Below are 17,310 nucleotides of genomic sequence, written 5' to 3'. Positions count from 1 at the left end.
CGACAACTAGAAATCGTGCGCATCCTCTGAGATCAAAACATTCGATCCTTCAGCAACGCCGAAATGACAAATCGGCACGACGCGGCACGTAAGATGCATCTCTTCGCCGACACGCTCGCAATTCGCATTTGCGGCAACACACGCGCGCGCGCCGGTTGCATTTATGCAAATAATGGAGCGCGGCGGAGAAGGTCTGCAGTCCTGTCAGGATTCGGAGAAAGTTGTTTCGGGGCGTTGATTGGCGGGTGACGAAATCACGGAAGCCGCCGGCCAATCGTTGTTCTGGAAACTTTCCCAGAACGCTTAACCCTTATGACCGTTACATAAATATCACCCGATCTGCACACCGCGCTGTGCTACACCGGCGTATCCTGGACGATGAGATAAAGGCGATGGCACCTGAGATCGCCGAGCCGGTCGCGATCTGTCGCGCGCTCTCCCACGTATTCGGCTCAACATCGTTGCGAAAACGACGTCGAGTCATTTTTGGTTTCTCTTAAATCTTACGAACAACTTTATGAAGGGTTTTATCAAAGATAAATTTTTGTAAAGAAAAAGTTCTTTCGATTTAAATCTCATCCTTTTATTCAATTGAAACGTAAAGCTTTCTTTACACTTTTCCCCAAAGTTAGAGATTTTTTAACCCTTCGTCTGTATACGTGGGTCTACGGCGTCCGAGACAAAATTATATCTGCTCGTAACTGTAAAATTTTCAAGCCTGCTAGAAAATATTAAATAAATGATGTTTATCAAAGTGACTATAAAATTTTCAACTACAATGTAGACAGATGTTTTGTAAATTTTTTCAGATTTTTTTAAATACTTTAAAGTAGGGAAAAATAGCGTCAAATGTGACAGATCCACATATACAGACGACGCGTTAATTTTGCAGTGTCTTGGTACAAGAATTTTGAAAAAAGAAATCGTGAATCGAAGCGTATGTCGCAAATCTCTTTTTGTTATGCGAGCTAAGAAAAATTATGAGGTAGCTCTTAAGGAGGTTCGCCTATTAGTCGAAAGTCAACTTAGTCTTAATTTTTTTATATGATTTACATAAACACTTTACACAAATAATCCCAAAAGTTGAGCAATATTGACCGTATTGTTTTTTTGTAATATTATTCAGAAGTTGACCACTTTGAGCCTATCGTCTCATGAGAAACGGTCGCTCTGAGGTAAATGATCTCTGATTTAGTACACACTTAGCCAACTTAGGACTTTGAAAAACTAGCATTTGACAGATGAAACATCAAGGATTGCATAAAAACTTAAAAAATAGGATTTTACCGTGTGGATTTACAGCTTTATATTGTCACAAAGTTTACTTTTACCTCGTGGATCGAATTAGTAATGACAGACGTTGACATTGGCAACGCAACAGCTGATGCGAACCCAACCTCACAAAAAGTGTTTAACCACTAATCATGAGTTCACGACACGCAATCATCAATGTATTAATCATTTTAAGTCTTTAGTATTCTCTGACAATTGTTGATATAGGTTTTTATAAATTATTTGTGTTGGATAATAAGTATTTGACAACGATTCCCGAGTCGTTGACGCTCTCATACTTCGGCATATATTTGTTAATATTCTATACACTAATAATTTACGAAGACTATAGCACATAACTAGCATCCACAATTCATTATACTAATATTGCATATAATTCGGGATCGCTGTAATGACATTATTATTCAATCGCATTTTTGACTTCAGAATAGTAGGCGAACCTCCTTAATAATAAAGCCGTGATCAGACTACGGATTGGGATTGAGATCGGATTGAAATTTGACCAATTAGAGCAAAGTTCACTAAACTTGAAGTTAGTTTTCTTTATTCTGATTGATTAAATTTCAATCCAATCTCAATCCCAATCCGTAGTCTGATTACGGCTATAAGACTGCGCTATCGGTGAGAAATATTGTTAAAGATTAATACACAAACTTGGTCAAGGTGATTTACGTATTCTTCAAAGAAAAACTTTAATGAAAAATGTGTGCGATTGTTTTCGATTTATTGGAATTTATATATCAGACGGTAAAAAGTTTAACGCGAGACATAAACATATCTGACGAAGGCCGTCAAGATATATCGTCGAAAAATCGTGCGGATAATAGAAATCGGCGAGACGGTGATCTTCAACGATCTTGTTAGCGAGAGAGATCAAGCGAGCGAGATCGGTGACTAAGCCGAGTACAACTGGAGAGGCACATACTTTCTTCGTCGTCCATTTATAGTTTCATCGTGTATATATATAGAGGTCTGGAAAACAAGGAAGTAGAGAGAGAGAGAATGTGCGCTTAGAGCCTATAAGTTAACGCGGCGGTACCGAAATAACGTCGTTTAGCCGTTGACGGTACGGTAAAAAGAACGGTGGCACACATAAATCGCGCAAGAAAACTTTTGATATAGTTCGAAGCGGCGCGCGATGATTTTATCTATGTCAGGGTTAAGCTGACCGCGCGGATAACGCGGCTAAGGAAATGACCTCGCAAGGTCGACTTTATTAACATATTTATTTTAAAGAAAGCGATTCTTGTGTGTGTGTGTGTGTGTGTGTGTGTGAACTGTGATTTTTCTTTTAGTTTTATCTGAACGCGAAGTATGTAAATGAATAATTGATTTATATTGTATAATTGCTACAATACCGCTGTCTCGGTAAGCTGATGTAAATCCGACGATATTATCGATATCGTCGAATCCTATTATAGAATCAAAAGGGTAAATTTCAAGTGGAAATCAAGATTTGAATTTAGACACGGATATTAATTGGGAACATTCTTGCTAATGTAATTTTTCGAAGAATAAGTAAAATAAATTTTACAAAATTAAACTTTACAAATCAAATTAAGTTTTAAAGTAGTTCAATCTCTTGATAGAATTTTTTAATTTTTTTAAATTCATATTTTGGAGCGGTAACGAGTGAAATATACTTTTATTCATATCAATAGCAAAAGTATGAGGAATAAAAGTTTGACGTGAAGTTTCCGTAAAAGTAACTCATGGCTCGGTACAACTTATACTAAGTGAATATACGTTCGGCTAAACAGAGACACGATCCGAGGATCCTATGAAAAGTGATTGGCCATTGCACACCGAGCTCCAACAGTGGCGTAGCAAAATGATGACAGATTCAGAGAAGAACACTCGAAATTAAAAATTATCCATATTGAATCTTGCCAGAGAAACTGATCTTCTCATTTAAAGAACATTGTGATATAATTCTTTATATATTACAATAGAATTTTACTTATTGTTTTATAAAACTGCATATTGCGACTGCATACACTGAGAGAAAAGTATTTGGTATTTGCAACTGTATTTGCAACTGTAATTGCATAGTAAAATAATTATGGCTGAGGTTCTTATTTTTATAATTATTATTGCTGTAATATTAGTCAAAATTATCTTATGTCTAGATTTTTCGATTATGGTAATTTTCATCATCTTTATATAGTACAACTTACTATACACAAATTACAGGTTATAGTGTATAAAATCATATTATGGTTGAATGAACGCATGTTAAAATAACTATAAAAATGTAGTTGGCACCGAAAATAACTAAAAATTATAGTGAAACTGTAGTAACTGCAGCTATTTTTTTTCTCTCAGTGTAGGTGCTCACCGCGAAATAGAATGCTCTTCCGTGAAACAGCACTGCCGTTTCCCCACAGCAGCAATACACGATACAACAAAACGCAGAAGATACACGATACAACAAAACGCAGAAGAAAGCGCCAAGCTTTATTAACTGCACTCTTGGAAAATGAATCTCTCAGTGACACGATAACGATTATTTTCCTCGCGGTGAAAGGAAAATGTTACCGATCCACCGTGTTTCTCTTATCTAATTGGCTATGTCGAACGGAGCTAATTGGCTGTAATTCGACGGGTATATATACGCGAAACCGAGAGTACGCCGTAGAAGCGCGAAAGAAGAAAAATGAAGTTATATGCCGTTTCCGCAAATCGCGCGAAGAGAGTAATCTTCCCGTCGAAACTTTACATCGGAGTTCGCTCGTAAAGTCGACCTCGCGCTCCAGTGAAATTCTACGGTACGGCAAAAGCGGGTAGGTAGTGTATTTCCATCGAGAATCATCCGTATCGTATAGAAAGTTGGGTCGCGCAAGTTATAATCGGCCGATTACCGCGCGGCACAACAGTGGCGCGCAGGCACGCACGTACGCACGCATGCACGCGTGCGCGCGGGCGCGCGGGCGCGCACGCGCGCGCGCCACAGAGATGAGTGGTTAATGTACAAGGCGCGAATGACAGCCGATGGTTTACAGCCTTCGCGCGGTAACGTGAGACGCGTCCTTGCCACGCGCGATCGCCTCGAGCTAATCGACGCGTCCCGTTCTCGATTGTCGCGTTTTTTCTCTCTCCTCTTCCCCCTCCCCTCCTTTCGCCCGGTCCTCTTTCCCCGAGCCTCCGAGGCGTTGCCGCAAAGTAGCCAACCTTGACAATTTTTCCAATTTTTCTGCAGAAATCTCGCATCATTCGGTAAATTGCAGTTATTTTATAAAAAAAAAGAATCTCTTTTGAAGAAATTATATACGTGGTACAAGTATGAAGAAAATTACATTTTTTGATCACGCAATGATACGCGCACTCTTCTTTCACCTTGTTTGTATCTTTTCATAATGTTATTTATTATAATTTTTTATAAAATATTAGAAATATTTGGCACGTCTGTAGCGATGCATATGTACGTACATTCTTCTTTGATGCTTATATGAAACTGGGTTAGTTATTATCAGCAAATTAGCTTCAAGATAACGTAGCAATTTAAAGCAATTATAATTTCATAATAGTGATAAGTATGATTGCACTTTCGCGTAAATTAATTATTATCTGATTCCCGATGAAAACATTATTAGTGCTAAATAAAATTTTCTCGGATAAAAGATTATTTAAAAAATTGAGAATGACAAACGCAAATATTATATAACAATAATATTATATGACATACTTTTTTAACTTTCACATAAAAAATTAAAGAAAATCGACGAAACAGGTCTATTGAAAGATATTAATCCATGAAAACTTTATTACAGATAGAGAGATTTTTATAGATCAATAAATTTAATTCTCGCGTACCAATAACAATTTTCTCGAATGCGCCCAGCTCACGTCGAGATAATTCGACAGATGAAAATTTAAGTCCGAGAGTTCGCAGGTAAAAGCTTACCTACGAAGCATTGTAATACAAAATTATATGATAATATTATTCTTCGCTTGTTAAAAACGTCGAATCGACGGCCTTCCAGCCGAGCTCTTATCGCGCAGAATTTTATGTCTTACCTTCGACGAGCCGCACGTTGCGTAGCTGCACGATCGACGCTTTAAAGTGTAACGCGCGCAGGTACAGGACGTACGTGCGTTTAACATGATTTAACATACGCGACGCGAATGACAGCCGATAAGTTGACCGGCGCCGCGCGATGCGGCACGAGATCGCGCCTGATTAATTAATGCACCCCTCGCGATATATATTCGCATGTTTGTGCAGATTGTGTAGATTTTATTTTAGAACAATCGAGCGGACGGATCAACATTTCCTACCTGTTGGTCGATAAAACGCGCGATATCAATTGCAAGCGATTTAATTTCATAACGATTGATATAAACGATCGACCGGCGCGGGCGGCCAATTTCGCCGGTAATCGAATACGGACTCCGCGAAACATCGAACGAATACGCGAACAAATAGCACAATTGTTATTTATGGTCACATATCCACGGTGAGCGCGCGATCAATAGGATATCCAAATCCGATTTCGACTCCATAATTTCTCATCGGGTAATTATAGAGTTAGAAATCATATATTCATATCCAGACGTATTTTAACGTACAAATTAATGCTATAAAAGCTTGACCTAATGAGTCATATTAAATCACGATGCGTTAACGCGCTGCTTGTGTATAGATCTCTTTCATGTAAATTACGAGTAAACCAATGTAAACCGAAAAGCAAAATGTTTCGTTCATTACTATTCGTACTGCGTGCGAATGCACATGAAATACGCATAAAACTAATTTATATAATTAACTAATTTACATATAGATATTTTATCTCGCAGGAGGAAAGATCGTCAATGATATGAAGAATAATCGAGATTGCTTCAACCACATCCGTTTTCTGATCGGTTTTTTGCAAGCCAGTGTCTTGGATTACTAATGTGATATTTCATTCCCCGCTTATTAACATCTGGTTTTTCTATTTCCTAGTTTAAAAAGCACGCGAAAAAAGTATTTACGCAGCGAGTTTGCCGATCGCGACAGCAAAACCGCGACAGCTGTCGATTCGGATTCAAAGTGCGAAGCAAAACGGTGGACGAGTCTCTCTCTCGGGAGTCTCGTCCTCATTATGCAACGGACAATTATGAAAGTTTAATTACACCTCACCTTGAGCGCGCGTGCGAGAATAAAACGTTCGAAGGCTGCTTGCCGGGGCGCCCTCTCCTCTCTCGATAGTCGACAAATAAACGTTTCACAAGCCGAACCAGCGAATTTCGACGCTCGCGTATGTCCACAGTTTGCGCAAGCGTCCTCAGAATGAGTGACAATTCCCCGTCAGGATTTTATATGCCTCGAATATATCATAGTGTAACCAAACCCGAGAGTCTGTATACATTTTCGCGAGAAGCCGCGACGCAGCGCAACACTGACGACCGACGCGGAGATCGAAACTCGTAGAATATGATTACAGAATTTTTTTTTGCGTCGTAGAAACTTTGTTTGAAATATTTCTTCATGCGTTTCACGTATTACTGATGATATTTCGCGAAAGCGAAATTTGTCATGAGCGTTTCGAAGGACTATGTTAATTGATAGCGTATATGAAAACAAATGTCTTATTTTATGATCTACGACGTTCTTTCTTTCGTTCTCTCTTTCTCTCTCTCTCCCTCCCCCCTTCTCTCTCTTTCTCTCTCGTGAACCGTTATTCATCAAAAGGTCATTACTGTATTCGATCTTTTCTGTTCATAAACAAGTCTTTTCCGGCAAACTTTTAGAAGTTGTGTAATTTTTTTTAATTAATTAAGTTTTTTAATTAGTTTAAAGTTACTTTTATTTTTTATGTGGTTTCATAAACGTTGACTTTAATTGAGAAAAAAATCAACTCTAAGCTGATCAAAGACTACGTCATTAAAACCGAGAAGAGAACTTTTTTGTGTAAGTTGCGTATGTATGATGAGATTAAGAATTTAAAGCTTAATTTTCAATTATCTCGGAGTAATACTCCGGAGAAAAGGCTGGTATCACAACGACCGACGATCGGTAGATCACGTCATGATCGGCGGTACGCGGCGAGTAAAAAAAAATATGTTGGCGATTTTCTACGTGCCAACGCGCCAAGGTAAAATGCATGTGCCGGCCGCTTTGACATAATTCCTCGTCAGTTTCCGAGGCGTCTCCGCCGCCACGTCCTTGACAAATAAGTACACTCGCCCCGCGAGCGAGCGAGCGAGGAGTGCGCAATCAAAAGGTGACGATATTCCTGACTCAATGATATTTGCCAATTTAGTAAATAGCTCTGTCCCTCCCCCCTTGTTTAGCACGCTTTTACGAGCATCGCGGACCATTAATTCTGGCGCTTCGCCTCGTGCAAATCAGATGTCGTCCGATAATCTTACAAAACACGTGGATATAATTAGAGATTAGAAATGTTACAGTAAAACGTATCTCAGGCGTGTCGCGAGATATGACGCGGAAGATTCTTCATCGATTTCCAGTTAATTCTTCTTCAATAACATTCTCAGGGAACACTTTGTTAAGAACATTGTTTATTATTCAATCAAACTGTGTGACACGTAAACTGAAAAATCACAATTTTACGATATATATATTTTTCAATTTGGCTCAATTTTTGTGGATGATAAAAGCGTAATTATATCCAGACTTCCCCCCTCTCCAGAAGAGATTTTTAATTTATTCGTGAAGGCAAAGAATTCTTAAGGACATACTTTTGCATCGTGTCCTTGCTTTGAACAAATACTTGAAAAAATTTTTTTGCCTCTGCTAAAAAAAATTTGCTTCATTTTTATACATACATGACTCAATTCCTCCTTCCCTCGACCTTCACCGATTCCTCTCCCTCTTTCTTTCTCTCTCTGTCTGTCTTTTTTTCTCTTTGGATCATTAGCTATGAGTATATCGCTATTGCCTTAAGTACTTTGTATTATCTCTTAGCATCCGGCGCTCATTGCCACCGTTCCTTCCCGTACGCGGAAACGGTCTCTTCATGTTTTCGCTCGCAGCCTGTGCGTACCGCATGAAACTGCGGGGCATTATATCCTGAAATTACGTCGGATCAACACGAGCTTGCGCCGCGACGAAAACGAGGACAGACCAGTGCGCGCATTCCTGCGATGCAGTCTCACTCGAGATCTGTTTATCCTACAAGCTTCCAGTGCGATATCGCGTTGTGTCGCTATGCAAGATCGATTTAAAATCATTTACCTGTACGACGTAGATCGCACGAGCACGCGCGCGCGCGAGCGAACACTATGCCATAAGATAATCGACGAGAATCTATTGATAGAGCGTAACCTGCAAAACGAATACATCACTCGCGAGAGGAATGTAACTGCGCGACATTACCGGAATTGTTTCGATCGTGCAATCGAGCGCAGGCTTTAATAGAACGGAGAATATGGTACATATAGTTTAGTCATTGCTTTATCAAAGAGAGTCTCACGCGAGATCGGATTTCTAAACCAGTTTCAATAATCTCGCGCGAATTTCTCTCCCCCGCGATCGCGGGGTGTTTCTTCAGACTGAACGGGCATCGATGGCTGACGATAAATTACATAAAGCACCGAAGGTGCCGATCACACGAGGTGTTACGCGAGAAATGTGCGGGAATCGCGCGATCGCGTTGTGATAAATGTATCTGAAACGCGCATACCGATAAGTACGTCCCTGGGGTAAGCGCGGCGTACGCGCGCCGTCGAGTGTGTACGCTTATTTTAAACAAACCTATTTCTGATACTGGTGTGCGTGCGCCACCGCGGCGGTGGCTGTATCGAGATTAGAAGGCTTTTCAAACGAAACCGCTTCGGCGCGCAATAAACGCGCGCGGACCGCGCCCGCGCGCTCGCGACTCTCGCCGTCTCGCCGTTTTTGTCTCTCGCGTATGTGCATACTCGTGGCGCGCACACGAGAGGCATTCGGTAAATATCCCTCCCGCTCTCGTAGATCCGTCTCCGCAGCCTTAGGTGAAAGCTAACGACGATTGCAGAAGCGGCTGGTAGCCGCCTAGCAAAAAGCGGAATTGTGCGCGCAGCCATAAATTATACTGGGCGGCACACGTACGTCATACGCCAGATCGAATTTTAATGCCCAGATTCCCATGTGATTTTCATTAACTACAAAAGTTAGCTACAAAAGTTCCGCAAAAATTTCCAAATGAAAATTTTATGCATATGAATCCGGTTTTAATGAATATTTTATCTCAGATTTTTATTCTCCATTCAATAATGAGACGTAAAATGGAAGACCGAACGGCGCTTTTCAATCATTGTAATTTAATGTTATTTCGGTGAAGAGAAAAAAAAATTATATTTCGGAAAAATTTATTTTTCGGGGAAAAAAGACAGGGAAAAAACACGGATAACAGGCATTATCCATCATCCAAGTATATATCGTACGCGGAAAGATGATTTAATAGTAGGCGCACGTAAAGACATTACGTTTATGACCAGCGTCATTAAAAAGCGTCGATAAACCGTGCGATTGTCGATAGAGAGATATATACACCCCTGCGTTTTTCCTGCGCTTCTCACGCTAACGCCTCTGCGCTAACTGGTTTCTAATTATCGGAAATTACATTTAGATAGAGCGCGGCACCGCTCTTTTCCGCCGCGCTTTTTACCAGGGCTGCTAATTTCGATAACGGCGCCGCGCGCGCCGCAGCATCTTGCCGTTATCAAAATTTACTGCGAATCGATTGCGTTGCCATAACGCCTACGCGCGAATGTGGGGCGGATAATAAAAGCGGGGAGGAAAAAAGAGCGAGCCTCGGCAAGGTCGCCGGCGCTGAAGCGGCGACACACAAATGTCAAGGGATCCTGACATAGTTTTGGCTTTCCTTAAAGCAAACGATTGTCGGCCGCTGTGCACGATCGTGGATCGCTTTATCGTGCGAACGAGCAGATATGTACGTACATTCGCTTCGTTCTGATCTCATCGCGAGATTGTACCGAAATCTTTTCTCCGAGCAATGGTAATTTAAGAATTCGGCGTGCGGAGCCGAAGATTAATTTATTTCCGTACAATTAACCTTAGCGCTATATAAGATCGCTTTGCGAGCCTTCAAGAGATCGCAATCGTCCAATATAATATGCAGCTTTTCAATTATCTCGCTCATATCTCGCATTACCACTGCACTTGGAAAACAATTTATCATTCTTACGCTTTCTCTTTTTTTTTTTGCAAGATATATTAAAAAGCTATTCATCTCAACACCTCTCTTAACTGCGCTTCTCGAAAACAATATTTCGAGAAGAGAGCTGTTGCGTTAATTAATTTTCGTGTGCAAAATGTACCTGCTGCCTATATTGACAGCGCTACCGCAAACGAGCATAAATACTGAAGTTTACAATCGCGGAAAATCGTTGCGCAAGTACTTACTCTGGAAAATTATTGTGGAAATTTATCCGCGCGTCAGCGGTACGGTGCAGCGAGTCGGGGCGAGACTTTGTCAGTCATACAGAGACGATTAGATAGCCGAGCTACGCGCGCGGAGAATACTGCGTATTTAATATTGCCGAGAGATTATCGCCCGGCGCACGAATCCTGTTCCGATACACTTTGCGATAGTAAAGCCGACATAGATACTTTATGAGACGGGTATCAATAAGTTACTCCACTCCGAACGTTAAAACCACGGTTACTTTTCTCCCCTGAGGTTCATCCGCAAATAATTTAAATCCGGTTCTGATATACCGGTTTAATCCGTTCGTATGGTTCTCTTCGTATATGATATGTCACCCTGTAATTTCGAAAGCGACAAATTTCGGAAACAATCGTTTTGCTCCTTACTCCGACTTAATCTGCATAATTATCTAACGATTCTCATACTTGTTATCGCTTGTTATCGAAATATTTGTAGGCACCGTTGCGTTATGTTACATCGTAATGAGATCATTTCGGAACGATATTGATCACGAAATAATATCGATGCTTTTTTTTTTTTTAATGCCAATCCCCGTTTTCGCCCACGCTCGCTCCGTTTCACGTCGACCGATAACAGGCGACAATGTCGTGGTGATTATCGCCAAAAGAGATATGAAACCTTTTCCTTCGACGAGGTCGAATCTAAGTCACGCGATCAGCTGATAAATTCGCGAACGAAATGTGCGTGCGCGATAAAGAAAACGAAAGAAACTGGAAATGTTATAAATGGCAATGTTATTCTCGTCGTGGGTGAGATATATTTGTTTGGCAGTGAATTAACGATACGTTCTTCTTCCCGATAATTAAAAAAATTGCTTAACTATCAAATTATTTATTTCTGGATACATTAATTGCTAATATTTCCTTCGACGACAGAAGTGTGCAAGGCTAAAATTCGTTTGGAACAGAATAATACAGAGTCATCGACATCGCTGGTCGTGTGTGTATGTCTGACGACATTAAATCCGGAATAAATAAGTAAAGTTGATCGAAATCAGGTTTATACATGACAGGGCGATTAAAGTTTGCGCTCGTGTCAGCGAAATAGTCGAATAAGTCGAATATTACTCAGCGAGCGAATAATTAAGGTCGCACGTCGCAGATTACGAGGCGGCGTACGAGTAACGCGGCTTATCGATAAAAGCGTACGTGCCGCGCAAGGATGCGAAGGCTCGACAAACAAACGCGCGCGCGCGTACGCACGCACATATGCGTCACACGGCTTTGTTTTGTCGAAAAGCCGAAAAAGATCGCGGACAATCGCGAGGGCTATGAATCCCAAAATGCTCGCGTAATTTACGTTCCAATATTCGCGGCTAAACGGCAAACCGCGTAATTGTACGATTTCAGTCGGTTTCGATCGCGACGAGGCTTCGAGCCTCGGCGCTTATCGAGGACGATATCGGGCACGATCGCTTCTCGATAATATTACATTGTCATTTCTAATACACTCTCTATAACTACTTCTATATACTCTCTACGATATATTATCTTACATCTTACAAACAGATTTACATCAAATAAATGGATTATCGACAATAGATGCAAACGCTAGTGAAACGATCATTTCTGAAATATGGTGCCTTCACGCAGATATTTATAGGTCCACCATTCAGGAATATTTCGCTCATTTGCTTCAATAATGACATAACTCAAAATTTGCTTATTTTGAGTTATTGGTACAGAAAGAACAGTTATAATAAATTAAATTTTTTAAACTCATTTTCTGGAAAATGATTATTTTTGAGTTACGTCGCTGTTGAAGCAAATGAGCGATTTGATCTGTAAAAATTGTAGACGCTATATTTAAACAGATGTATCTCTCCCGTTGAAAAGAATTGTCACATATCATCAACGGTTATGAAATATGGAACTATGGTGAATAATATTTGGACAGTACCCGGGTGTATCTATTTCGACTCTATTATTATCATCACGCGTGTCCTCAGAGAACTGACATTGCTCAACTTTAAATCACCCTAGGTGTAACAGCGCTCCTTTTACACCGCTCCATTTTATCCATTCGAGTACTCACGGTACTCGTCCCAAGGTAGACAACGCTATACGAGAGACTACAGGTGGCATTCAGCGGGGAATTCGCAAGGTGCACAATCTAAGCGGGGCACCGGGATGGGAATCCTCGCGCGTAAGCCTCTCTCGTCTCGGGACGTCTCGACCCCGCGCGACCTACGGGAGTCCCGGGACGAAAGGTGCTAATACGCGGTCTCGTAGCGCGTTATGACCTACAGAGAGCAGTCTATCGAAGATTACAGCGGACGTGACTTTCCGCCTCTCGTCGGCTCGCGCACGCGTCCGCGGACGGATGGTCGCCTCTAAATACCTCCTTCTCCTTATCTTCCACCTCCTTCTCTCTCTCCTCTCTCCTCTCTCTCTCTCTCTCTCTCTCTCTCTCTCTCTCTCTCTCTCTCTCTCTCTCTCTCTCTCTCTCTCTCTCTCTCTCTCTCTCTCTCTCTCTCTCTCTCTCTCTCTCTCTCTCTCTCGCCCGTATCCCTCTCATTCCGCCGCGTCCGCGTCGCGTCGTCTTTCGCTCGCTCTAACCGCGCGCGGGGCCCCCGAGCGCCACGAGCAGCGCGAGCGGGACGGGATGACACGTCTTTAAGAACAATCGCCCGTTGTGAAAGCGCCTCGCCGCGCCGTGCCGGTCGGAATATCCAGCACCGCGATGTAATAAACGAGCCGAGCAACGGCACGAGAAACGAGAGCGAGAGAGAGAGAGAGAGAGAGAGAGAGAGAGAGAGATCGCGGGCGTTTTCCCGCCGATCGATATATCCGAGATCGGCGCCGAGAGAGCCGCGTCGATCGACGCGGGATTTCGCGTCGATGCCAGCGAGCAGCGCGAGGCGCCCTTCGCGAGAAAAGGACCCCGCGCGGCGAACAGCGATAAATAATTAACGACTACCGCATTACCGCTACCATTGGCTACCGTTCCTACACCACGCCGTTGGTAATAGTTTACTACCACGTTTCGCGAAACTGCACGCAGGACTTGGGAAACGCGGCGTTTAAGCGCGTACGCCTCTCTCTCTCTCTCTCTGCGCGTGTAATCCAGAGATCCGGGGAAAAACGCTCTCTCGAAAAATAGGTACGCGAATGGAAGAATAAGATTTTTATACTCGTAGAATTTATATCTTCCGTGACGGTCGACGAGATAAAAACGGCGGAACGGCCGATGAGAAGACGCGTCCGTTCGAAGGCGATTACTCGAGATGTTCGATTCTCGATTCTCGGCGATTCACGATTCTCGACTGACGTAGCGAGACTCGACACTCGACAGTCGCGTTCGTAGCGAGCGATTTTTCCCACGTTTCGTACAAGGTACTATTTCATTTGTCGTACGATAAACGTTTTTAAACGTATTGATTGGCTACAAAATAGAAATTTTCTAGAAACTGTGGAGAACCTTTCTATTCTATCCTGCAACCAATCAACACAGTCGAAAAATTTGTCGTACGACAAATGGAGTAGGACAATAGAGCAGCGGGTAACGAATTCCGCATTCCGAACGAAAGGGATTCGACGCGCAGAGAGAGAGAGAGAGCAAAAAAAAGGAATAACTTGCATCATCGTGAAGCGAGCTTCGTAGAAGAAAACGCCGCGTTTGGCTTCACTCCGTAAGTTTGGAAAGTTCGAGAGGCGATCTATCGGGATGCAAAGATTGTTTTTATCATGAATGAACACCGCGAGATGCGATCTCGAACGTGATCGAGACGCGTTGCTGAGATCGACAGGTGTAAACGTGAATCTCATCATCCGCAGTTTATCACAAAGTTTATTAAAAAAAAAAAAAAAAGAGAAAAAACATCTCGTGTCGACGCGTAGACCGAAAAGAGGCGCGCGGATTCGAGGTCACTCCGGATTACAGCTCCGACGATTTAACGTTCCAAAGTTAAGAAAAGTCAAGTGGGACAGGAAAGACTCACCTCGATGACGACTGCAATATCGCATTATCCTTGATTAGAGGAGACGACCGCGAAGGAGCCTCCTTCGCGACGAAGCGTAATCCAAGAGTGATCGTCGCGCATACGTACGCGTCGATGCAAATACGTATGTACACGTACGTGTGTGTGCACGCAGGATACGATACATGTATTATAAGTATGCGCAGAGATATGGATACAGTGGAACAGTGGAAGTACACTAGATCACACAGAGCACACTGTTTTCCCTCGCGCGACCACGAGAGCGACCACCGCGGTGCTGCTGCTGTTCGCTTCGTTAATCGTCATCGTCCAACGGCGGGACGACGAGCACTGTCACTACGACGCTCGACACTGCGCGACGCCGGCCGTTCATCACCTCGTCATAGGCACATTACGACGGACGACAAAGAGACGAGACCGACACGACGAGCGACGACGGTACGCACGGAATGTGCGGGCACGAGAGAGCACACAGGTAGCACGACGACCACGCTCCGCACGAGCCACGAGCCAACTGAAGTTACTGAAGGCGATAACCGGTCGGCGGAGTGTTCCACGCGCGTGCGACTCGAATGCGATGCGCCGCTTCCCCCTCCCTCCTGCCCGTCCGTCCGTCCGTCCGTCCACCCACCCTATTACCCTCTTCTCCCTTTCGTGCGCGTCGAGAGAGAGAGAGAGAGAGAGAGAAGGGATAAGACTTCTCCGCTCCGCTCCGCTCTGCTCCGCTCCGATATACCGGCCGTCGTCGAGTCCTTGTGGCGGCGTAGCTACGACGTCGACGACGACTCCGACGACGACGTTGCTATCGTCGATCGCGTCGCTTTTCCGGCGGCGCGCGGTTTACGCGCGTCGTACATATACGTTCCCGTTTCACCTCGAGTCGAGTGCGCGTTCTCTCGGCTTGGGATCGCGCTCACCGGAAGAAATATTCAAAACGAGAGAAACACACAACGGCCGCATGCCAGTCGCCCCGGCGCTCTTCGGAGTCTTCGGTCTCCCTCTTCCGCCTTCCCCTTCTCCCCCCCCCCCCCGCTTCTATCGCTGCCGCTGCCGCCGCTGCTGCTGCTGCTGTTGCTGCTACTTCTCCTTCTTCTCGATCGCTACCGCCACCGCCGGGCGCCCGCGCCGCCGCGCGCGCGCTCGTTTCACCTCTTTCTTTCTCTCGCGCGCGTGCGAGATTCCCGTCCGCGGAAACTTTATTTATATCCACCGGCCGCGGCGGTCGCGCGCCTCAGTCTGTCACGGCGCGTAGCGTCGGCGCGGCCGCCGCGCGCGTCTCTGCCGTCTCTGGATACGAAGGACGGCGACGACGGCGCATCTGGTCGTCGCGGCGCCGTGAATGCACGTCCCGACTCCCGAGTCCCGAGTCACGTCGAGATCTCTCTATCTCTCTCTTTAGCTCTCTCTTTCCGTCCGCCTGTCTCTCCTCAGCTGACGAACGCGGAAGAGCGAGCGAAGGGAAAGGAGAGGCCGGGAGCGCAGGGGAAAGAAAAAAAGAAAAAAAAAAGAAAGATACGCGGGAGAGGCGAGAAGAGAGCGTCGTCTCCTCCTCGGTATTCGCGGACGGCTGATTCCGACTACTCGGCTGACTGACTACTCCGCGCCGGGTAGTAGCATTGGCCCCGCGCTAAACGGTTGAAAGTAATACTGTCTAGTGAGAGGCTGTCGGTGCGCCCGCCGCGCGCCGCGCCGCGCCGCCTCGACGGCGTCGTTCCCACTCGCTCCCACCGCCGCGTTTTATCGGTCTCTCGCTCGCTCCCCCGCGCGTCACCTTCTCGCTCCTACACCGCTCGCGCTCTCTTCCATCTCTCGTCCGCCACCGAGCGCGCGTCCTTGTTCCGCGTCGCTCGCCGTCACGATCGCGTCTCGTACATGTACGTGTGCGTACAGACACACGTATATACGCGTATACGGGGCACGTATACACCGATTTCTCTCTCCTGTTGGGTGGGTGAACTCCTTGTCGAAGACAGAGCCGACAGAGGTAGAGTGGACGGCATGAGCACCGCGTCGTGTAGCGATGGGCTCCATCGGCGCGGTGGGGGAAGCTTGACACTCGCACAAGCGCAAGCTCGCGCGCGCACACATACATACAGAGGTAAAGGGAGAACACGACGCTTTCAGCCGCCATCTGGTGGAAGGGAAGCGTGATCCAGGATCCAGCGACGAAACGGGGGTGGGAGGAAGGGATACGGCTGTGCCGAACGAGGGGAGGGAGCGATAGAGCGCGACGCGTAGTAAGGGTGGACGAGCGCCGGCGGGAACGAGACGGAGCGGGACGCGCAAGGGTTGGATAGCGAGGGGTCGCTCTCCTCCGTGCGCCGAACGACCGAGGGGTGTCGTCGCCACGGTGGGGCGACGTACATCCGCGCGTTGAATGTGTGACCCGAGCTCTAGTACCCCTCCATTCAATCCACGGCCACAATATCGGTTATAGCGAGCCACTGTTGCCAGATTGCGCGCCTCGACGGCGGCGTGGCGGCGTGGCGGCGTGGCGGTGGCGGCGGCGGCGGCAGCGGAGCAGTAGTAGTAGTAGTAGTAGTGGTGGAGCAGTAGTAGTAGTCGTCGTGGTAGTGGTGGTGACGGTGCCGTGTGGGTGGAGCCACAACGATAGAGGGAAAGGTCCCTTGCCCCTCCCCACCGCTCGCCGTCTCCTCTCATCCACCGCGTCGCCGCGCC

At 45.1% G+C, this 17,310-nt stretch overlaps 1 protein-coding gene across 2 annotated transcripts in view; it reads right to left on the bottom strand.

Moving 5' to 3' along the window:
* The window catches only part of Tna (Zinc finger MIZ domain-containing protein tonalli), a 36,773-nt gene extending 21,527 nt beyond the window's left edge, over positions 1-15,246 (bottom strand). Inside the window, exon 1 of one of the 2 annotated variants that reach the window (XM_071718580.1) lies at positions 14,632-15,246. The gene's annotated coding sequence lies outside the window, so the exon portion shown is untranslated. The remainder of the gene's footprint in view (positions 1-14,631) is intronic. The other variant, XM_071718581.1, reaches the window with a different exon arrangement.
* Between the last annotated feature and the right edge of the window lie 2,064 nt (positions 15,247-17,310).

This window comes from Temnothorax nylanderi, unplaced genomic scaffold, assembly GCF_030848795.1.
Source record: "Temnothorax nylanderi isolate EJ_2023f unplaced genomic scaffold, tnyl_v1.0 TNYL_tig0260_pilon, whole genome shotgun sequence".
Lineage (NCBI taxonomy): Eukaryota > Metazoa > Arthropoda > Insecta > Hymenoptera > Formicidae > Temnothorax > Temnothorax nylanderi.
This window is presented reverse-complemented; position numbering and strand designations above follow the sequence as displayed.